The 23,526-nt window shown below is 40.0% G+C and overlaps 1 pseudogene; it reads left to right on the forward strand.

Moving 5' to 3' along the window:
• The first annotated feature begins 19 nt into the window (after nucleotides 1-19).
• Nucleotides 20-22,918, forward strand: LOC100434676 (steroid hormone receptor ERR1-like; annotated as a pseudogene).
• The last annotated feature ends 608 nt before the right edge of the window (nucleotides 22,919-23,526 follow it).

Below are 23,526 nucleotides of genomic sequence, written 5' to 3' on the forward strand. Positions count from 1 at the left end.
AGCCGCGTGTCAGGTGACCAGCGCCATGTCCAGCCAGGTTTTGGGCGTTGAGCCTCTGTACGTCATGGCAGAGCCGGCCAGGCCTGACAGTCCAGAGGGTTCCTCGGAGACGGAGACCCGAGCCTCCTGTGACCCTGGCCCCTGGTCCAGCTCCCACCCACTGCCTCCCAGGCCACAAGGAAGAGGAGGATGGGGAGGGGGCTGGGCCTGGCGAGCAGGGCGGTGGGAAGCTGGTGCTCAGCTCCCTGCCCAAGCGCCTCTGCCTGGTCTGTGGGGATGTGGCCTCCGGCTACCACAACGGTGTGTCATCCTGTGAGGACTGCAAAGCCTTCTTCAAGAGGACCATCCAGGGGAGCATCAAGTACAGCTGTCCGGCCTCCAACGAGTGTGAGATCACCAAGCAGAGACGCAAGGCCTGTCAGGCCTGCCGCTTCACCAAGAGCCTGCGGGAGTGCGCCTGGACCGCGCCCCGGCTGCGCGGCAGAAATACAAGCGGTGCCAGAGGTGGACCCGCTGCCCTTCCCGTGCCCCTTCCCTGCTGGGCCCCTGGCAGTCGCTGGAGGCCCCCGGAAGACAGGCCCAGTGAATGCACTGGTGTCTCATCTGCTGGTGGTTGAGCCTGAGAAGCTCTATGCCATGCCCGACCTCGTGGGCCCTGATGGGCACCTTACAGCCGTGGCTACCCTCTGTGACCTCTTTGACTGAGAGATCGTGGTCACCATCAGCTGGGCCAAGAGCATCCCAGGCTTCTCATCGCTGTCGCTGTCTGACCAGATGTCAGTACTGCAGAGCGTGTGGATGGAGGTGCTGGTGCCGGGCGTGGCCCAGCGCTCACTGCCACTGCAGGATGAGCTGGCCTTCGCTGAGGACTGAGTCCTGGATGAAGAGGGGGCACAGGCAGCTGGCCTAGGGGAACGGGGGTTTGCCCTGCTGCAACTGGTGCGGCGGCTGCAGGCCCTGCGGCTGGAGCGAGGGGAGTACGTTCTACTGAAGGCCCTGGCCCTTGCCGATTCAGACTCTGTGCACATCGAAGATGCCGAGGCTGTGGAGCAGCTGCCAGAAGCTCCGCACGAGGCCCTGCTGGAGTACGAAGCTGGCTGGGCTGGCACCGGAGGGGGTACTGAGCGGCGGCGACCAGGCAGGCTGCTGCTCACGCTACCGCTCCTCCGCCAGACAGCGGGCAAAGTGCTGGCCCATTTCTATGGGGTGAAGCTGGAGGGCAAGGTGCCCATGCACAAGCTGTTCTTGGAGATGCTCGAGGCCATGATGGACTGAGGCAAGGGGTGGGACTGGTGGGGGTTCTGGCAGGACCTGCCTAGCATGGGGTCAGCCCCAAGGGCTGGGGTGGATTTAGGGTCTGGGCAGTGCCACAGCCTGCTGGCAGGGCCAGGGCAATGCCATCAGCCCCTGGGAGCAGGCCCCATACCCTCCCCTCCCTCCTCCTAGGGGGTTTCAGAAGCTGGGAACGTGTGTCCAGGCTCTGGGCACAGTGCTGCCCCTTGCAAGCCATAGCGTGCCCCCAGAGTGTAGGGGGCCTTGCGGAAGCCATAGGGGGCTGCAGGGGATGTGTGGGAGGCAGAAGCCTATCTCAGGGAGGGAAGGAGATGCAGGCCACAGTCTCCCAGTGGGTGATGCTTTTGCTGCTGCTTAATCCTACCCCCTCTTCAGAGCAGAGTGGGACTTGGAGAGCAAAGGCCCATGCCCCCTTTGCTCCTCCTCTCATCATTTGCATTGGGCATTAGTGCCCCCCCTTGAAGCAATAACTCCAAGCAGGCTCCAGCTCCTGGACCCCTGGGGTGGCCAGGGCTTCCCCATCAGCTCCCACCCAGCCTCCTCGGGGGTAGGAGAGCACTGCCTCTATGCCCTGCAGAGCAGTAACACTATATTTTTGGGTTTGGCCAGGGAGGTGCAGGGATATGGGGCAGCCAGAGCCCAGAGCCCTTGGCTGTACAGAGACTCTATTTTAATGTATATTTGCTGCAAAGAGAAACCGCTTTTGGTTTTGAACCTTTAATGAGAAAAAATATATATACTATCAAGCTCAAAAAAAAAAAACTGTGGAATGCATGATTGACAATATATTTTTTGTTTTTATTTTTTCAAGTAATACCAGTATTGTTTAACTATAGCCAGCACTGACTAAAATTTTTATATTTTCAGAGTTGAAGTCGGTGAAGACATTCATGATTTAAACACCAGATCCTGAAAGGCATTAAATCTACTTTGAAATGAATCTGCAATCAGTATTTCAAAGCTTTTCTGGTAATTTTAGTGATCTTATTTGACTAGACTTTTTCAGAAGTGCTAAATAAGGAATTTTAACAGGTTTTTATTAATGCACAGATAAATAGAAGTATAGTGAGGTCTTTAGCCATTTTATTAAAATAGCTTAAAAGTTTGTAAAAAAAATGAATCTTTGTAATTACTTAATATGTTAGTTAAGAACCCATCAAGCTTATATTTGTTGGACTTACAACTTATTTTAAATGCATTTATCTTTTTTGACACTATTCAGTGGGAATGTGTAAGCTAGCTAATTCTTGTTTTCTGATTTAAAGCACTTTTAAATCTTATCCTGCTCCCTAAAAACAAAAGGTTTTGATCACAAGGGGAAATGTAAGAATGTTAACCCTGTTTTTCAGAAGGGCTACTGTTAATTGCACATAAACATGAAATGTGTTTTCCCACTGTCTCACGGAATGCAATATTTCATGGGAGAAACCTGACCAAAATTAGCACTATCGACAACTCTAACAGATTCCAGACAAAATTCAAACTTAATAGTGGTAAAGAAACAGGTTGTTCACTTGTCGTGGTGCAACAATTCTTAAGACTTCTGTTTGAAATTGCTCAATGACTAGAAAAAGATGTAGTAGTTTACCAAAATTGTTCTTCCACCATATGAAAGTAAACAATTCATGCCTTTATAGGGTCAGGCCCACAGTGAATAGGTATGGCGGTTCACAGAATTTTAAAAATAGAGTGAAAGGGAAGTGGTGTACATTCTGGGGGCATTAGGGTAGGGAGATGAATCAAAAAATGCCCTTAGTAATACTTTATATTTAATACTGCAGAAGCTTTACAAATAGAAACCATGTAGTTACCTACCCTAGTTCTTTTGTCATAAAAACAATCACTTGCTTGGTTGGATTGTAGCTATTACTTATACAGCAACACTTCTTCAATTAGCAGTCTAGACATTTTATAAACAGAAATCTTGGACCAACTGAAAATATTTCTGACTGTATTAATATTTTAGTGCTATAAAATACTATGTGAATCTCTTAAAAATCTGACATTTTACAGTCTGTATTAGACACACTGTTTTTATAGTGTTTTACTTCTGCCTTAAGATTTAGGTTTTTTAAGTGTATTTTTGCCCTGAATTAAGTGTTAATTTGGTAGAAACTCTGCTTTTAAAAATCATCATTTACTGGGTTCTAATAAATTAAAAATTAAACTTGAAAAAAGAAAGAATAACACTATTTCTCAGGTGGAGAAACATTCCATCTTTCCAAGATGTCCTTCCTTAGTGTTCTGACAGTATAATAGTTGAATATTTTAATATTCCAGCCTGTCATTGGCCTGGATCCTGCTTACGAATGTGGTGGTTGGGACTGTAACATCCCCCCAAACTGGGAAGGCGTCGAGAGACCAAAGAATAATTTGGGCAAGTCCAACTTGATGAATATATGAGGTTACTAGGACTTACATACTGGACATTCCTGAGCAGCTCTAGAGTCACCCTGCCTCCCATCTCTAAGCTGCCTTTCAGCTAATGTTCTGACTGTTTGCTTACTCTGTGTGCACGATGACAGTGTTTTCTTTGACATGTTCTCAGGTATGCCCTGGGATGTTTGGGTTCTCAGGGATCCCTGCTCCTCAGCTGGGCACCAGGGCCTTGGCTCCCTGCCTAGCCTTCAGGATCCAAGCAACACACATACACTCTTAAGTAACCTGGTGGGGGACACATCACACTACAGTTGTCAATATTGCTAGTTTTGGTCAGGTTTCCCCCATGAAGTGTTGCATTCTGTGAGACAGTGGGAGGTAAGTACTACCAATTACCGAATCTAGAGGTTCAGATTAGCTACTAATTTGGGTTAGAACATTAATAATCAACTACCATTTACAGTGTATCTCTATGCTATTACATAAAGATATACTGGTTCCTGCCCTTAGGCAGCTTACTGCCTAGAAGAGGAGATAGCATTTATAAAAAAAACTTACTGAAGTGACTTAGTGGTTGTTCAGTAGATGGGAAGAACATTCAAGGAATATATTTAACAGACTTGTAGTGTTTTCTTTGGGTAAGAAATTTGCCATTTTAAGTCTAAAAGAGAAATAAGAGTGTCCTCTTGCTTGACATTAAATTTGGTTTACTAGTAAAATCAATGAAGAAACTCAATACAAATTGTCTCCAGCATATAAGTGATGAACATTTCTAAAGAATAGAAGTTAGTTTTTTGGATCTTGTAGAAATAATGTTGTGTATGGACTTGGGAGGCTGAGACAACAGGATGGCTTGTGACTAGGAGTTCAAGACCAGCCTGAGCAACATAGTGAGCCCCTTTCTCTAAAAAGTAGAAAAAAATTATCCAGGCTTGGTGGTACATGCCTGTAATCCTAGCGACTTGGGAGGTTGAGGTGGCAGGATCACTGGAGCCCAGAATTTGAGGCTGCAGTGAGCCATGATTATGCCATAACACTCCATCCTAAGCAACAGAGTGAGATTCCAACTCAAAGGCGGGGGAAAAAAAGAATGTTGTATATGATAGATAAGTTCCTAGGCTGGCCTCCAAGGGCTCATTTAATCTTTCTACCAGTTACTTATACAAACTTTTGATTTTCCCCCTATTTAATATACCATTAGGGGCTGTATCTCATTCACGTAGCACCTACTCATGTGGCTTACAGATCATAGGAACTAGTTATCTTAAATCTTAAATTCTTTTTTTGAACAAATTGTACTATAAAATATACATCTATAGAGGAAAGAAGTTAATTCAGTGTTTGTTCATTTCAACTGAAAGTGAAGCTGAAAGAACAACCCCCTTCTTGTTACGAAGGGAATGCGAAAACTGCATTCTCTTGTGTATGATAAAAAGGAAGTAAGTGCAAAATGCATAGGGACAATGACTCGCCTCTCCCCAGCTCAAATGGTTAAGCATGCATCGGAAAGGAGTTTGTTGGCTGGGCGCAGTGGTTCACGCCTGTATTCCCAGCACTTTGGGAGGCTGAGGTAGGTGGATTACCTGAGGTCAGGAGTTCAAGACCAGCTTGACCAACATGGTGAAACCCCGTCTCTATTAAAAATACAAAAATTCGCTGTGCGTAGTGGCGGGCGCCTGTAGCCTCCCAGCTACTTGAGAGGCTGAGGCAGGAGAATCACTTGAACCTGGGAGGTGGAGGTTGCAGTGAGCCAAAATTGCACCATTACACTCCAGCCTGGGCAACCAGCAAAACTCCGTCCCGCCCCACAAAAAAAAAAAAAGAAAGAAAGAAATTTGTTGTTGTCAGGGCAGCTGCTGTTGTCCAGCCAAAAGAGATGCTTGAAGATTCTTGAGATTCTTGAAGGAGCCAGCTTACTTTTTAAAATAAAAAAATCTTATTTCTAAAACTGAAGTTAGTTGGCAAGGAAGCACTGAAGTTTTATGTATTCTATCAAACAGTATCAAATGATTATACTCTAGTATTTCCTCTAGTGAGGAAAATAGCACACAAGTTTATGTAATAATTTACTCTAATGAAGGTACTGTTTGAATATGCTATACTTGCATGAGTCTAAAGAATGGTTTTTGTTCCCAATTAAGTACAAGAATAGCAAAATGTGGAAATGTAAATTTAGCAATTGTTCACTGTTGTTTTCTCACCACATCAAATAATGCTGGAAATATAGTTGGCATTCAGTAATTTTTTTTAATTGACTGATTGAGTGAGTTATTCTGTTCCATGATTCCCATGTCTTGTTCCACACTAAGTTCTTACCACTGCTACAGAGGATATAGTCATAGGCCCTACTGGTTATCCTAGAGTCGACAGGCAGTATAGCTTAATAGAAAGAGTGTTGGTGTTGTGTAGAACTGGATTCAAATTCAGGTTCTGCCACACTAACCTTTCCCCACCTATAAAATGAGGGCTAGTACATACATCTCAAGGATTAAATGAGGTAATCTGAGAAAGTGTCAGGCATAGTGCTTGGAACATAGTATATATTTAATAAATGCTTGAGGTGCCTGGAACATAGTACATATTTAATAAATGCTTGCAACTATTAGCAAGTGTAAAAATATAGTGATGATCCTAATGATGGTGGAAAAGGCATAGATCAGTCAGTGACCACCAAGTAAAAGATAACTGAGATAATTAAGTTTTTTTAGTGGTGTGATTGCTCTGTAAATGTGGCTAGTTAAGGCTAACAACTGATTGTTTCCCAGTATCAGATGATCTAGGCCAAAATACTTAAAATCTAGCAGTCAGTGTGTGGTTAGACACATTTCTGCACATGAAGGCTCAGAAACAGATTCAGAAAAGCAAAACAGATAAAATAAGGCTTACACAGTTAGAAGAGTAAATGAGCTACTTGTTGATATGCTTTAGTGGGCTTGGCAAGAGTGAGTAAAGAGGTAAGCTGGAGGATAGATCATATGAATCTATGCCTCTAACCCAGAAATTGTGTTCCTAGGAATTTGTTCTAAGGACATATTACAGATAGGCACAAAAGTGTAACTACAAGGTTATTTGTCATTATAGTATTTAAAAGAGAAAATATAAATGATCAAAATATTCAACAGTAGGGGATTGTGAGATATATATATATATATAAAATGGGATACTGATGCAAGCATTCAGTGAAAAAAGTATATTACCAAACCATACAATCCTCATTTATTTTATTTTATTTTATTTATTTATTTATTTATTTATTTTTTGAGACAGAATCTTGCTCTGTCGCCTAGGTTGGAGTGCAGTGGCATGATCTTGGCTCACTGCAAGCTCCGCCTCCTGGGTTCATGCCATTCTCCTGCCTCAGCCTCCCGAGTAGCTGGGACTACAGGCCCCCGCCACAACACCCAGCTAATTTTTTGTATTTTTAGTAGAGACGAGGTTTCACTGTGTTAGCCAGGATGGTCTCGATCTCCTGACCTTGTGATCCACCTGCCTCGGCCTCCCAAAGTGCTGGGATTACAGGCGTGAGCCACCACGCCCGGCTGATCCTCATTTATTTTAAAAAGTGAGATCACACAGAAAAAAATAAGAAAGATCAAAAATGTTGGTAAAAATAACTAAAGAATAAAAATATAGGGAAAAAGGTAGCCAAGGGATAGATATTGTTATTCATTTTCTTTTTACAACTTTATTAAGGTATAATTTGTGTGCAACAAACTGCACATATTTAAAGTATATAACTTGACTAGTTTTGACAAATATATACACCCATGATACTGCCAGTTATAATTTTGAACATTTTCATGACCTTCCAAAGTTTTCTTGTGTCCATTTGCAATACACACACACACACACACACAGTATGCAGGCAACCATTGATCTACTGTTACAGTAGATTAGTTTGTATCTTTTAGAATTGCATGTAACTGAAATCACACAGTATGTACTACTCCTTTGCATCTGGCTTCTTTCACTCAGCATAATGATTTGAGATTCATCCATGCTGTTACATGTACTAGTAACACATTTTATTACTGAGTAGTATACAATTGTATGAATGTATCACATTTTTGTACTTATTCACCTGTTAGTGGACATTTGGGTTGTTTCCCAGATTACAATCCACATTTGGCTATTACAAAGAAAGCTGCCATTAACTTTTGTGTACAAATCTTTGTGTGGGCATGTATTATCTCTTGAGTGAGTATCCAGGAATGAAATGCCTATGTTGAATAATAGATATATTTTTAACTTTTTAAGAAGCCACCAAACTGTTTTCCAAGGTGATTGTACCATTTTACATTCCCAGCAGCAGTAACTGGTGGGAATATGGCTCATTCTCCAAAGATGATCTGAAGTTTCAAAAGTAAATAAGTTACTGAAACATGTAATATGATGGTGGTAATTAGCCAACATGATAATACGTTACTCATAGGGTTGGTTGTGAGGATGACATGCACTAATGCATAAAAAGCATTTAAGCACAGAGGAAGTACTCAGTATTCATTAGCAGTTTTATCGTCATTCTGTTAATTTAACTTTTTTGGTTGTTAACAGTAGTACATTAGTGACTAATTTTGATAGACTAAAAATAAGATAAACAGGCTAGACTTTAAAAACCAGAGTCACATATTGTACAACAAACATTCACATTCATAAAAATACCCTGAAACAAAATACAAATTTATTTTTTTCTTTCCAGTAGAGGGGGCAGTGATTACCTGGCATTGTTGTAAAACAAAAGTTAAGCTTGCCATTATTGTAGTTACAATTTTTAATATAATTTTTGCAGTTATCTCTTAGTAACTTTTTATTATATACTATTTAATTATGAGTGTCAAGGTCTGAAAAATACATGATCAATTCAGGATTGGTTATAACTTTTTTAAGAAAGATATTTACATTGAGTTGTTCTTACTTAAAATGTCTTTGTTATACAGACACATCACCTTCACTTTGGGATGTGGAATTTGCTAAGCAGTTAGCCACAGTCAATGAACAACCCCTTCAGAATGGGTTTGAAGAGCTGATCCCGTGGACAAAAGAGGGGAAACTGTGGGAGTCCCCCGTTAACAATGAAGCAGGTAAGTGTTAATTTCAGGGGGTTATAAAATTTATTGATTGAAATTATTTCTGCCAGATATTCAGTTTCAGAGTGTAGATACTTACATGAATTTCAAAACACTTTGTAGATATCTTCATGGTGTCCTAAAAGAAATCTGACAAGATTTTTTAAAAAGATGTTAGAATTTCACTTATTTTTAGATGCTTGATAAGGAAAATGAAGAAGTAAAACTATATGGCAAAAATGCGTCATGAATTTCTATGACATAAAAGGACCGAGAACTGCAAATGATTGCAGTTTTCTAATCGCTCAACAGGATATTACTTGGTGAATCTTCTATATATTAAATAAGGGGTATGAGATTATTCTTCAATTTTGGAGAACATTACAACTCCTAAAGTCTCATGCTGGTGTCCTTTAGTCATAAAACCAGTGCATTAATGAGGTGCAGGGAACTTGTATGAGCCACTCAAAGCAAAAACATTAGTAGGCTTTGGAAATCTTTGCCAGCATAATATAGATGCTTTGAACTGGCAACAGAATAGCATCTACTTCACTGGGTAGTTGGTGGAGATGTTACTTCTTCCTAAATCAAAAGGAAAACAGTATTACTATGCTATTTATTTTTTATGATACCCATGTTGTCATCAGTTAAACATTTTAATTGAATTTATAGAAGTATTTTGAATTAGAAAAGATTGATTTACTTTTAGGGTAAGATTAGCTAGAAGTTGGAAGAGCCTGAATAAGTCTTAGGAAAATGTAGTCCATATTTTAACCTTTATAATGTTGTGGTTTCATTGTAATATCTTAATTTTTGATAATCTTTAATTTGTTGGATTAATAGGTGGAACAGAAGCTTAAATATCAGAAATATTTAGTCTTATATGTAAATAATATAATTAATATAAAGTGTTGCTTTTTATAGGAAAACTTTAGAAACTTACAGATTCTTTTAGCAAATTCTTAATGTTTTGTATATTCATATTTTTGTTTTTGTTTTTTGAGAGGGATTCTCTCTCTGTCGCCCAGGCTGGAGTGCAGTGGCGCGATCTCGGCTCACTGCAATCTCTACCTCCCGGGTTCAAGCAATTCTCATCCCCCAGCCGAGTAGCTGGGATCACAGGCGTGCGTCACCACACCCAGCTAATTTTTGTATTTTTAGTAGAGATGGGGTTTCGCAGTGTTGGCCAGGCTGGTCTCAAATTCCTGACCTCAGGTAATCCGCCTGCCTTGGCCTCCCAAAGTGCTGGGATTACAGGCGTGAACCACCATACCCGGCCTGTATATTCATATTGTACCTGCAATAATACAGCATACCGTGTTTCATGTATTACATAACGTATGTATTGCTTAAAGGATGGTTCTGTGTTCTGGAAGTTACCAGGGTAAGGTAAAAAGACCAACGCCTTTTTAAGTTGTACCAACCTGAGTACCAGTTCTGTCCATTATTGGCCGTTTGCCTTTGAGGAAATTATTTAAGCACCTGGGCCTTAGTTTCCTCTTCTGTAAAATAATATCCGATATTAAGGAAAGATTTGGTCTACTCTTACAACATGTTTGGATTTCATTATTTGAAGAAACTTGGATGTTCCAAGTCCTCATGGTTAAAAACTTGATTTGAAAACCCAGTATTAGGCCGGGCACGGTGGCTCATGCCTGTAATCCTAGTTACTTGGGAGGCTGAGGCAGGAGAATCACTTGAACCCAGGAGGCAGAGGTTGCAGCCAAGATTGCGCCACTGCACTCTAGCCAGGGCGACAGAGTGAAACTCCGTCTCAAGAAAAAAATAAATAAATAAATAAAAAAGGAAGAAAGAAAAAAAAACAGTATTGAGGTATAATAATGTGACTTTACTCAGGAGAGTCAGTGAAGCATAGTGGTTAGAAGTTGAAGATCCTGAGTGAGTTACAGAATTGATCTCTCCAAGCCTCACTTCCTTCATCTCTAAAATGATGGGAATAATAATAATAGGACTTATTGTATGAGATTGGTGCGAGGAGTAAGTGAGGTTAACCAGTAAAGCATCATCACCATCATCATCCCTGTTTCTACAGCAACAACATTGTGAGGGGGTTTGCTTCTGTAACTATTTTCTGTTGTATACAGTAAAATTTTATTTTTCAAAATTTTACTTTATACTGGAACATTTTAAATCTTAGAATATTAACAAGGATAGTATGTATTATCCGGGAACCACCAAACAGGGTGCTGGGAAAGCACGAACTCCTCGTATATTGTCATCAGCAGTGAAACGCTTAAGAGCATCAAAATCATGAGTGATCAAACTCCAATGGAATTTATCTTAAATTTGACCTGGTTTCTGAGAAAATTTAATTTCTAAATAGCTAAATTTTCACTTTTTAATTTATGTCTTCTTTTTAAAACTCTCATTTATTTGTGTCTCTAATTTTTGTTTTCTTCCTTTTTTTTATTTCTGACTTTTAGGTTCAGGGGTACATGTGCAAGTTTGTTACATGGGTAACTTGAGTGTCATGGGAGTTTGGTGTACAGATAATTTTGTCACCCAGGTAATCAGCATAATACCTGATAGGTAGTTTCCCAATATTCATTCTCCTCCCACCCTCTACCCTCAAATAGGCCCCAGTGCCTGTTGTTCCCTTCTTTGTGTCTGTATATACTCCGTGTTTAGCTCCCACTTATAAGTGAGGACATGCAGTATTTGGTTTTCTGTTTCTGCATTAATTCACTTAAGATAATGGCCTCCAGCTCCATCCCTGTTGTAGCAAAGGCCATTATCTCATTATTTTTGTAGCTGCATAGTATTCCATGGTGTATATGTCCCCCATTTTCCTTATCCAATCCACCATTCATGGGCACCTAGATTGATTCCATGTCTTTGTGATTGTGAATAGTGCTGCAGTGAACATACATATGCATGTATCTTTATGATAGAATAATTTATATTCATGTGGGCATATACCCAGTAATGGGGTTGCTGGGTCAAATGGTAGTCCTGTTTTAAGTTCTTTGAGAAATCTCCAGACTGCTTTCCACAGTGGCTGAACTGATTTACATTTCCACCAACAGTGTGTAAGCATTCCCCTTCTTCTGCAACCTCACCAGCATCTGTTGTTTTCGATTTTTTAATAATAGTCATTCAGACTGGTGTGAGGTGGTATCTCGTTGTGGTTTTGATTTGTATTTCCCGGATGATTCATGACATTGAGCATTTTTCATATGTTTGCGGGCCATGTGTATGTCTTCTTTTGAGAAGCATCTGTTCATGTCCTTTGCCCATTTTTTAATAGGGTTGATTGTTTTTGCTTCTTCAGTTGTTTGAGTTATAGATTCTGGATATTAGACCTTTGTTGGTTGCATAGTTTGCAGATATTTTCTCTCATTCTGTAGATTGTCTGTTTATTGAAATTTCTTTTGTTGTGCAGAAGCTCATTAGTTTTATTAGATCGCACTTGTCAATTTTTATTTTTATTACAGTTGCTTTTTTTTTTTTTTTTGAGACAGAGTTTTTGCTCTTTTTGTAGAGAGGAGTGCAGTGGGGCGATCTCAGCTCACTGAAACCTCTGCCTCCTGGGCTTAAGTGATTCTCCTGCCTCAGCCTCCCAAGTAGCTGGGATACAGGTGCCCGCCACCATGCCCAGCTAATTTTTTTTGTATTTTTCATATAGACAGGGTTTTGCCATGTTGGCCAGGCTGGTCTTGAACTCCTGATCTCAGGTGATTTGCCTGCCTGGGCCTCCCAAAGTGCTGGGATTACAGGAGTAAGTCACCGCACCTGGCCTACAGTTGCATTTTGACTTTGTCATGAAGTCTTTGCCTGGGCTGTTGTCTAGAATGGTATTTCCTAGATCTTCTTCAGGGTTTTTATAGTTTTAGGTTTCACATTTAACCCTTTAATCCATCTTGAGTTGATTTTTGTATATGGTCAAAGGTGGGGGTCCAATTTCAATCTTCTGCATATGGCTAGTCTAAGGCTATTTTTGATATGCTTTCCTAGAGTAACTCTCAATTTAGAGGCTTCAGTGGCAAAAGAAGGTCAGGATGGTGTTAATCACACTTTTGTTTCTATTCTTTAGTTGGTTTAAACCTTTTCACTTCTTACATATCCTCTATGATATCTGGAATATATGCTGTAATATGAGGCAAGAAGAACAGTGAGATAAGTTCAAATTACCATAAAACCCTAAAGAAGGGCTCTGTTATTTGGGCAAGTATAGTGTGGAGAAAATTAGGGGAAGTGTAAAGATTATTAGGCATGTGCTAACTGAAAGGTAGCAGGATCTGTTTGCTGTTTTAGATGAGATTATGGCCTGTGAACAAGAGCCTTAAAGTACTGACAGAAAAAGAATAATAGTTTTGATAATACATAGAAGTGGAAACAACAATTCAAAGTGAAAATGACTGAATTTGGTTCAGTGCTCTACTATGCCCTTCTCAAAAAGAATTGGTCATTGCTATTAACTGCAATTCACCCTTTATTTGTTGTACCATATTTTAAAAGTATTCAATATTTAAAGCAGAATTAGACATAATTAACCTGTCACCTTATTTGATTGTGCATCATATAGAATTTCCTTCTTATGTTTAATGTTTTACTATCTCTTATGTTTTCTTTACTGTATTGTGCTTCTTTGGTTTATTAAACATATTTTAAATTATATAAATAATAATGAAAGTTTACTTGCAAAAAAGTCAAATGGTGTAAAAGAATATCATACTTTACCCCTCATTTCTCTTCTTTTTTTCTGAAATAACCATTGTTGATAGTTTGATATATGTTCTCTCAATCCACATTAAATGGCAGTTACACATTTATCTGCTGTTTTATTTGACTTCCATGGGACCATACTATACATATATTGTCCTGCAGTGTGAGTATATATATATATATATATATATATATATATATATATATATATATATGTATATATACGTATATTTATTACTTATCAGTATGTCTTGAAAGCATTTCCTTGTCAGTACATAGAGATAGACCTTATTCATTTTATAGTTCTATATGTCCCATTGTTATGAACACAGACCATAATTTCTTTTAATTTACACATGTTCTTGTGTACATGCTTGAATAGTTTCAATTCCTAGAAGGGTCAAAGAATAGGTGTATTTTAAATTGCCATAAATACTTACAAATTCTCTTCTGAAATGATAGCCAGTTGACCCACTCCAACCAATTATGTAAAAATCCTATTTCTTCACAGTCTAATACTGGATATTGTTAATCTTTCAATGTTCTGGATAAAAACTGATATCAATGGTGTTTTCATTTGCATTTTGCTGATTGATAACCAGATTACACGTCTTTTCATATGTTTATTGGCTATTTGTACTTCCTCTTTGACTTATCTTTTTATGTCCTTTGACTTTCTGTTGGGATCTTTGTTATGTGTTTGCAGGAACTCAATATATTATAGGCTTTAATTCTTAAACTCTTACATGTGTTGGAAATATGTTTCCCAGTCTGTCTCTTTGCCTTCTTTTAAAATAATTTGACTTTAAAATCATAGTAAGCATTTGGTTTAATATAAAAGGTGATAATATAAAGCACAAGGCTTATGAAGCAGTTCTTTTTATCACCTATTAGGCCTGTTCTCAGAGCCAACGTCTTTTAATCTTTTAGATGTATTTTACTTTTTATATTTCTAAATTATATGCTTCTATCTATTTTAGATATCATCTAGTGTGTATATCTTCTCCTCATCCTTCCAATATAGATACATCACAATTTTTTGTTAGACCTGTATTCATTGTTTATACTAATATGACTATGGACAAATGTGTGGGTGTTTTTTTGTTTTGTTTTTTGGTGTTTTTTGAGACAGAGTCTCACTCTGTCACCTGGGCTGGAGTGCAGTGGCAGGATCATGGCTCACTGCAGCCTTGAATTCCTGGGCTCAAGTGCTCTTCCCATGTCATCCTTTCTAGTAAGGAGGACCACAGGCACGTTTTTTTTTTTCTTTCTTTCTTTTTTTTTTTTTTTTTTTTGGAGATGAGGTGTCACTATGTTGCCCAGGCTGGCCTCAAACTTCTGGGCTCAAGTGATCTTCCCACCTTGGCCTCCCAAAGTGCTGGGATTACAGGTGTGAGCCAGTGTGCCCAGCCTGCAAAATTGTTTAATGGTAAGACAAAAAATATTCTATGAGTATATATTCTTTTTTTCTTTCTTTTCTTTTCTTTTTTTTCTTTTTTTTTTTTTTTTTTTTTGAGACAGAGTCTGCTCTGTCACCCAGGCTAGAGTGTAGTGGCACGATCTTGGCTCACTGCAACCTCCACCTCCCAGGTTCAAGCAATTCTCCTGCCTCAGCCTCCCAAGTAGCTGGGATTATAGGCGCCCACCACTATGCCCAGCTAATTTTTGTATTTTTAGTAGAGATGGGGTTTTACCATCTTTGCCAGGCTGGTCTCGAACTCTTGACCTTGTGATCTACCCGCCTTGGCCTCCCAAAATGCTGGGATTACAGGCGTGAGCCACTGCACCTGGCTGAGTATATTTTCTTTCCTGTTCCCGTGTTCCCACCCAAAGTTAACAGTTGCTTTATTTTTTTTCCTATTTGTTTTTCCTATATTTCATATAGCCTTTCAAATTCACATGCACAAAAATATTGGATTACCTGTTAATTTCATTTTTGATCCATGGGTACCAGGAGCTCTCTGTCTGTAGCTGTCATCTATACCTAGGTTTTCTGGCACAACTGTCTTCCTATCATTTTGCCCTCCTCCTGGGACTTTCGTCTCTTCTATGTTGGATACCCTTTCTTTTTGGACCACACATTTTCTTCTCTATCTCATTTTGTTGGAGCACATGCTTTGAGATCCTTGATCTATAAAAACATCTTTCCTCTGCCTTGTTACTTTTTTAATGGTTTACTTGAGGATAAAATTCAAGATTGGAAATAGTTTTATTTCACATTAAGCCTTTGCTCCATTGTCTTTCTTGCTCTGTCACCCAGGCTGGAGTGCAGTGGCATGATCTCAGCTCACTGCAACCCTCACCTCTCAGGTTCAAGTGATTCTCCTGCCTCATCCTCCCAAGTAGCTGGAATTACAGACGTGAGCCACTGTGCCTGGCCTTTTTTTTTTTTTTTTTTTTTTTGAGACAGAGTCTCACTCTGGTTGTCCAGGCTGGGGTGTGGTGGTGCGTTCTCGGCTCACTGTAGGCTCGACCTCCCAGGTTCAGGTGATTCTCCCACCTCGGCCTCCCATACAGGCACTCACCACCATGCCTGGCTAATTTTTTATATTTTTATTAGGGATAGGATTTCTCTATGTTGCCCAGGCTGGTCTTGAACTCCTGGACTCAAGCAATCCACCCACCTTAGCCTCCCAGAATGTTGGGATAATAGGAGTGAGCCATGTTCCTGGCTACGCCACTGTCTTATGTTGTTGAGAATGCTTTTGCCATTTTTTTCCATTCTTATCCTAGATTCATTGTATGTGATCTGTCTCTTTTTTTTTTTTTTTTTTTTGGTAACTTTTAGCATCTTCTCTTCATAATATTAATAAGTTTCGGGAGAGCTATCCTTGGTAAGGGATTTTATTTGTTTACAATCATTGTTCTAGGCATTATTAGGTAATTTTAAGTAACTTCATTTTTCGATTCTGGCTAAATTTTCTTGTTTTATTTGATAATTTCAGCCTCCCATTTTTTTTTTTGTTTGTTTTTCTCCTGTTGTTCTATGCTCTGGGGACATTCCTTAACTATTATCTTACAACCTCTCCATTGGGTTTTTTGTTTCTTCCACATGCTTCGTTGGGCTGGGTGTGGTGGCTCATGCCTGTAGTCCCAGCACTTTGGGAGGCTGAGACGAGTGGATCACCTGAGGTCAGGAGCTCAAGACCAGCCTGGCCAACATGTCGAAACCCCATCTCTACTAAAAATACAAAAATTAGCCGGATGTGGTGGTGCATGCCTGTAATCCCAGCTAGCTGGGAGGCTGAGGCAGGATAATTGCTTGAACCCAGGAGGCAGAGGTTGCAGTGAGCCGAGATTGTGCTATTGCACTCCAGCCTGGGCAATGAGAGTGAAACTCCCTCTCAAAAAAACAAAAACAAAAACAAAAACAAACTAACTAAATGCTTTGTTGTTGTTCTTTTTAGTATTATATTTTTTTCCCCAAAGTGTTGGGATTACAGGAGTGAGCTACTGTGCCTGGCCCAGTTTCACTCTCTTGAAGGCTCTGGGCTATAAATGTCACACACCACCTCTGTTTAGGTTCTGCTGGTGTTAATTTAAACATATGCCCATGCCTAACCCAATAGGGGCTGGGAAATGTAATGTTGCTGAACAACTGTGCACAGGTTTTTTTTTCTTTTAAGAGGTGTGGTGTCACTCTGTCTTCCAGGCTGGAGTGCAGTGGTGTGATCACAGCTTATTGCAGCCTCAAACTCCTGGGCTCAAGCGATTGATCCTCCTTCCCCCAGCCTTTCAGGTACTAAGACTACAGGTGCATGCCACAACACCTGGCTACTTTTTAAATGTTCTGTAGAGACGAGGTCTCACTTTGTTGCTCAGGCTGGTCTTAAACTCCAGGCTTCAAACTATCCTCCTGCCTCAGCCTCCCAAAGTGCTGAGATTACAGACATGAGCCACCATCCCCTGCCCATGGACAGATTTTTAATTCATTTGCCAAGATAAAAAGCAAGAGTAGATTTTGAGAGATAGGTATGAGTTCCTGCCAAGGAGTCTGTCACTTACGTTAGACACTTTCTTAAAATACCTACTGTTCTTTGAATGTTTATTAATACTTGAGAAGAAGGCCATGAAAAGCTGTTTGTTAGATGCATGAATGGACGGGACTAGTTAACTGGTAGCTTCATTTAAGAGGAATCGGGAAGGAATCTCTTCATGTAGGGACTTCTGTGACACCCTATTTATAATTTTTCTCACTGAGTTTCTCCAATGAGAGCTCTTCCAACCACCTGACTTGAGGCTATAGGCTTTGGCTGCGTGCTGAGAACTGGGTGGGGGAAAAGGATTGGGGTGAGGGGGCTGTCTCACCATTCAGCATAAAGACTTTCACTTAATTCTCCTCTTATAAATCCAACAACTTATTTCCTCTTTCCATTTTAATTTCTCCAAAAAGTAAACTGCCCGTCTTCTTCAGGAATGGAGGAGGATACACATCTAGAGGTACATGTGGGAGATGGGACACGGGAGATCTAACTGTTCCCTAAACCTATTTTCAATTAATCCTCCTGTTTTTTGTTCCTTATCCCCACTCATAACTTCAATGGTACCTGATTCCTCTCTTCTTAAGGCTTTTTGAAGCCTTTTTGCTTCTTGTCTTCCCCTTTTACAGATAGTTTTAGTATCTTCTCCTCTGCTAAGTCAGTTACTACTCATTTGTGCACTTTTCATCTTTTACAGTTTTACTCCCATCTCTTGTCTGTTCTTTTTCTTTTCATCTTTGTGCTTTTGTACTTTTTCCTCTTGTCTGGCCATTTGGTAGGTGTTACAAGGGAGCAGAGATTTAAGCACGGATTCAATTTGCCACAGTTTAAGTCCTTGCTGCCTATCATGTGTGTGTGTGTGTGTGTGAGTGTGCATGTGTGTGTTTTGCTTTTTGTTTTTGAGACAGAGTCTCACTCTATCACCTGGGCTGGACTGCAGTAGCACAATCACAGTTCACCACAGCCTTGAAGTCCAGGCGTAGATGATCCTGTCACCTCAGCCTCTTAAGTATGATAGCTGGGGTGACAGGCGCATGCCACCATGCCCAATTAATTTTTTTTATATATTTGGTAGAGATGGGGTTTTGTCAGGTTGCCCAGGCTGGTCTTGAACTGCTGGGCTCAAGCAGTCTACCTGCCTTGGCCTCCCAAATTCCTGGAATTACAGGCATGAGCCACCGTGCCTGGCCTGGCTGCTTATTTTTTAATATGATAACTTACAATGTTTAGAATGTTTTTAATGAATAGAGATTTAATTTGTACATAGCTCCATAGCCTTTTTCTATTTAATCTATTTAGAACTTATTTTTGTATATAGTATATCCTCTTTATTGCTCTCTTTTTTTCCTTTGCATCATATGTGCCAGTACCACTTGGCTGTCATTCATTCATTGATTCATTCAGGAAGGATCTATTCATTCTGCCCTCCTGGAGCATTCTAAGTTAAAAAGACTGTTGATCTACATTATCTTATATTCATATAGCCAATTATACTTTTGAAAAAAATATAATGTTACCAAGATAACATTAACCATCCTTTTTACTTTCAATCTACCTATGTTGTGTTTAAGGTGAATTTCTTATGAACAGCATATAGTTGGTTCATGTTTTTATATCCACTGTACCAGTCTCTCTCTTTTAATTGGTATACTTAGATTATTTACATTTAAAGTATTATTTTCTATTCATTTTCTCTACTTCTCATTTCTCTGTCTTTTCTTGGCTTTTTTTTGTTTTTTGAGACAGGTTCTCACCGTTCACCCAGGCTGGAGTGCGGTGGTGTGATCACAGCTCACTACAGCCTCGATCTCCCAGGCTCAGGTTGATCCTCCCACTTCAGCCTTTCAAGTAGCCGGGACTATGGGCATTGCCATCACACCTAGATAAATTTTGTATATTTTATAGAGACAGGGTTTTGCCATATTGCCCAGTCTGGTCTTGAACTCCTGGGCTCAAGCAATCCTTCTGTCTCAGCCTCCCAAAGTGCTGGGATTATAGGTGTGAGCCATGGCGCCTGGCCTCTTGGCTTCTTGTCAGCTGCCTGAACGTTTTTCACAATTCCATCTTGTTTCATTTATATATTTAAAAATATGATTTGTATGGTATTCTTGATGGTTGCGATTATTTATGAAAATATTCATTAGTGGCCAGGCGTGGTGGCTTACACCTGTAATCCCAGCACTTTGGGAGGCCAAGGGAGGTGGATCACCTGAGGTCAGGAGTTCGAGACAGCCTGACCAACATGGTGAAACGCTGTCTCTACTAAAAATACAAAAATTAGCCGGAGTGCTGGCAGGTGCTTGTAGTCTCAGCTACACAGGGGCCTGAGGCAGGAGATCACTTGAACCCGGGTGCAGAGGTTGCAGTGAGCCTAGATGGCCTATCGCACTCTAGCCTAGAAGACAAGAGTGAAACTCTCTCTCTTAAAAAAACAAAAAAAGAGGCTGGGTGTGGTGGCTCATGCCTGTAATCCCAGCACTTTGGGAGGTTGAGGCAGGCAGATCACCTGAGGTCAGGAGTTCGAGACCAGCCTGGCCAATGTGGTGAAACCTTGTCTCTACTAAAAATTACAAAAATTAGCCAGGTGTGGTGGCACACTCCTGTAGTCCCAGCTACTTGGGAGGTGGGACGATCGCTGGAGCCCAGAAGGTGGAGGTTGCAGTGAGCTGAGATCATGCCACTGCACTCTAGCCTGGGTGACAGAGCAAGACTCTGTCTTAATTTAAAAAAAAAAAGAAAAAGAAAGACTGAAAATCAATGAAGTAAGTTTATAATCCTAAGATACGAGAAAAGCAACAAGTGTTTTTGTTTTGTTTTGTTTTGTTTTTTTGAGACAGAGTCTTGCCCAGGCTAGAGTACAGTGGCACATAGCTCACTGCTGCCTTGACCTCCTGGGCTCAAGTGATCCTCCCACCTCAGCCTCCCATGTAGCTGGGACCACAGGCTCACACCACCATGCCTAGCTAATGTTTTTATTTGTAGAGACAGGGTCTCACCGTGTTGCCCAGGCTGGTCTTGAACTCCTGGGCTCAAGCTATTGTCCTGCTCAGCCCCTCAAAGTGTTGGGATTACAGGCATGAGCCACCATGCCTGGCCTACATGAAATATATGCTTATTTGGTTTTGATTTTTACACTTTTATGAGGCCAAGATGAACCCCCATTACCTCCCAAAAAGGAACATCCTGCTAGCTTCACATTAGAAATGGAATATTTACACAATATAAACAGAGAAAACTGAGATGGGGTGATTAGGAGATTTAATAAGTCAGAGTAAATATTAAAGGGAAATAGAATGAAATGTCTAAGGTAAAGGCAGAAATTAATAGAAATAGTATAATAGGATCCATAAAGTCAAACACTAATTCATTTAAAAAAACTAATAAATTTCTGTCCAGATTTATTTTTTTAAAAAGCTAAGTTTTAAAAAGGACCACAGTATGGCTGTCACCTTGATTACAGCCTTGTGAGACCCTCAGCAGGAGACTCTCAGAAACTGTGAGAGTTGCTCACATCTGTAATCCCAGTGACTTGGGAGGGAAATGGAAGGATTGCCTAAGCCCAGGAATTGGAGGCTGCAGTGAGCTATGATCATGCCACTGTATTCCATCCTGAGTGACAGAGCAAGACCCGTATCTAAAAAAAATTTAAAATGTGAATAACTATTGATGTGGTAAAGATTAAGAGATTTATTTTTAAAGAAGCTATTATGAACAATTTCATGGCAACAAATTGGAAAATTTCATGGGCAAATTACTCAAAACTATGTTATCAAAATAATTTTAAAGGAAAAACTGAATAATCATTAAAGAAATTTGATTGGGATTTTAAAATCTTCCCAGAAAACAAATCCTAAACTCAGAGAAGTTTTCATGAATGTTCTACTGAACATTCAGGAAAAAAATAATTCCAATCTTATATAAATTATTCCAAAACATAGAAAAAGAGGAAGCACTCCCCAATTAATCTCAATCATGGAGACAAATTTGAAAAATCCAAAGCAAGATAGTAAAGCAAATTCAGCAATGACTAGAAATATTATCAAGTTGAGTTTGTTCCACAATGTCAGGGCAATTTAACAATGGAGGAAAAAGATCACACATTATCTCAAAAGATGCAGAAAAAAAAGTTTGGTAAACCTTGGCAGCCATTTATAATTTTAAAAAAAATAAATCTTAGAAAACTTGGAGTAGAAGAGAACTTTTTAAACCTGATAAGTGGCATTTACAGAAAGCCTACAGCAAATATCTTACTTTATGCTGAAGTACTAAATGATTTCCTTTAAGACGATAAATAAGAGCAGGATAATCACTATCATGATTTCAGCGTTGTACTGGGGGCCTAGCCTGTGCAGTATAGCAAGAAAAAAAGTGATTAGGATTGGAAATCCACCCTATAGTAACCCCAAGTAAATCACAACCTCTCTTTGAGTGTGGCTGAGACCTGAGACATGCTTCCAACAACAGAATATGGCTAAGGTGATGGGGGTAGTCACTCCTTTGATTGGTTCATGTTATATGGCAAAAGTAATGAAATAGTTACTCTTGTGATTATGTTATGTTACAGAAGACTGCTTGTTAGCAGACTAGAGTGCGCTATCATGTTGTAAGAAGGCCTGTGAATGAGCCACCTGGCAAGAAACCTTGGGGACCACTAGGAGCTGATGGAAAACCCCCAGCTGACAGCCAGAACAAGGCAGGGACCTCCATCCTACGGCTTCAGATAACTGAATCCTGCCAACAACCACCTGAGCTTAGAAGAGGATGCTAAGTTTTAAAAAGGACCACAGTCTGGCTGTCACCTTGATTACAGCCTTGGGAGACCCTGAGCAGGAGACTCTTGAGAAAATAAGTGCATGTTTTAAGCCACTAAGTGTGAGGTTATTCATTATGCACCAGTAGACAGCTAATAAAGGAAGAAAGAAACAAACCTGTTATTAGAGACTATTACATAGAAAACAAAAGAATCTATGGCTAAATCATAAGAATTAACAGAATTTATTTGGCACTTTTGCAGTTGCATTTCTATATGCTAGCAACAAACATGTAAAAATATAATTTATAAAAAGTTAACATTTACAGTAGCATCAAAAATATAAATAAATAAAATCTTAATAAAATATATGCAAGAAGATTTTGAGTAAGATGTTTTAAAACTTTAATGAAACACAGATTAGTAATAAAAATAATAAAGAGATATAGGCTGGGCGCAGTGGCTCACGACTGTAATCCCAGTGCCTTGGAAAGCTAAAGCCGACAGATCACCTGAGGTCAAGAGTTCGAGACCAGACTGGCCAACATGGCAAAACCCCATCTCTACTAAAAATACAAAAGTTAGTTGGGTGTGGTGGCACACGCCTGTAGTCACAGCTACTTGAGAGGCTGGGGTGGGAGGATCACTTGAACCTGGGAGGTTGAGGTTGCAATGAGCTGAGATTATGCCACTGCACTGCAGCCTGGGTGACAGAGCTAGACTTTGTCTCAAAAAAAAAAAAAAACCATAATAATAATAATAAAGAGATTTAATTGGGTAGATAAGTTCTAGAATAAAGAGGCTCAACATCATGAAAGTGTGAATTCTTTCCATATTAATCTCTAGATTTAATGCAGTTTCGTACAAAATTCCAATAGGATTTATTTTATTTTATTTTTTGAGATGACGTTTTGCTCTTGCTGCTCAGGCTGTAGTGCAATGGCACAAGCTCAGCTCACTGCAAACTCCACCTCCTGGGTTCAAGTGATTCTCCTGCCTCAGCCTCCTGAGTAGTGGGGATTACAGGTACTCGCCATCACACCTGGCTAATTTTGCACTTTTAGTAGAGATGGGGTTTCAGCATGTTGGTCAGGCTGGTCTTGAACTCCTGACCTTAGGTGATTCACCCACTTTGGCTTCCCGAACTGCTGGGATTACAGGCGTGAGCCACCATGCCTGGCCCCAATAGGATTTGTCATGGAACTTCATAAATGTATTGTAAAATCATCATAGGGAGAAGCAAAGAACCAAGAAGAGCCAAAATACTCTTGAAAAATAGGACAAGGTGAGGGAGTTGCCCTAATTTGGAAGCTATCAAGATTTATTATAAAGCTATAATAATTAGACATGATACATACAGATAGTTAAATGG

The sequence above is a fragment of the Pongo abelii genome, chromosome 14 (assembly GCF_028885655.2).
Source record: "Pongo abelii isolate AG06213 chromosome 14, NHGRI_mPonAbe1-v2.0_pri, whole genome shotgun sequence".
NCBI classification, from domain to species: domain Eukaryota; kingdom Metazoa; phylum Chordata; class Mammalia; order Primates; family Hominidae; genus Pongo; species Pongo abelii.